This window comes from Aplysia californica, unplaced genomic scaffold, assembly GCF_000002075.1.
Source record: "Aplysia californica isolate F4 #8 unplaced genomic scaffold, AplCal3.0 scaffold00518, whole genome shotgun sequence".
Classification (NCBI taxonomy): domain Eukaryota; kingdom Metazoa; phylum Mollusca; class Gastropoda; order Aplysiida; family Aplysiidae; genus Aplysia; species Aplysia californica.
Genome location: NW_004797788.1, coordinates 565,147 through 565,909, shown reverse-complemented (window position 1 = coordinate 565,909; position 763 = coordinate 565,147).

The following is a 763-nucleotide window of genomic DNA, read 5'->3' as shown; positions in this document are numbered from 1 at the left end:
TCATCATCATCATCATCATCATCATCATCACCATCACCATCATCACCATCACCATCACCACCACCACCACCACCACCAAAACAACATCAGCAGTTACAGCACTGTACATTGTAGACTTCCTGGACTCATCGCCTCCACATAATAATATGTCATTTTCTGCCTTCCGCCAGAGGAGAATTAGAATGCAGGCCCCCACCAAATCGTTACCTTTTTATTGCAATATTTCATTCTTATGAAATATGTTCTATTATTAACTGGGACAGAGAAGGAATTGTGGGTGGTTGGTGGGTGCTCTGGTGTGGTTTGCTTCTTCTTTCCTATCAAAATTTTATCGCCCTTATCTCCCCTTCTTCTTTTTTTAATGTTTGTTACTTTCTTGTAACACCTCTAATCTCCTGGCGCTCATATGACCTTATGCAGTTGCGAGCGCCGTAAAACCTCTACTGAAACAAAAACAAGAGAAGGAATTCAAACAATCTATTTTTGTATGTAATTCAAAACAAATCACAACCGAACTTAACATATTTTACTATTACTTCCAATCTGCTTTTCTTTTTCTTTTTTTTAATCTATTATCGTCTTGGTTACAATATATGCGATTTTTTCAGTTTCCGCATAGGACTCTGTGTTGCATATTTTCTCCAGTTTCTGAAACAGTAACAAAACAGGAAATAAAGTTACAATAATGATACATCATGTAACCTTGAAGTGTGTGTCTTCACGTATAAGAATGAAAGAGAGCGTGAGAGAGAGAGAGAGAGAG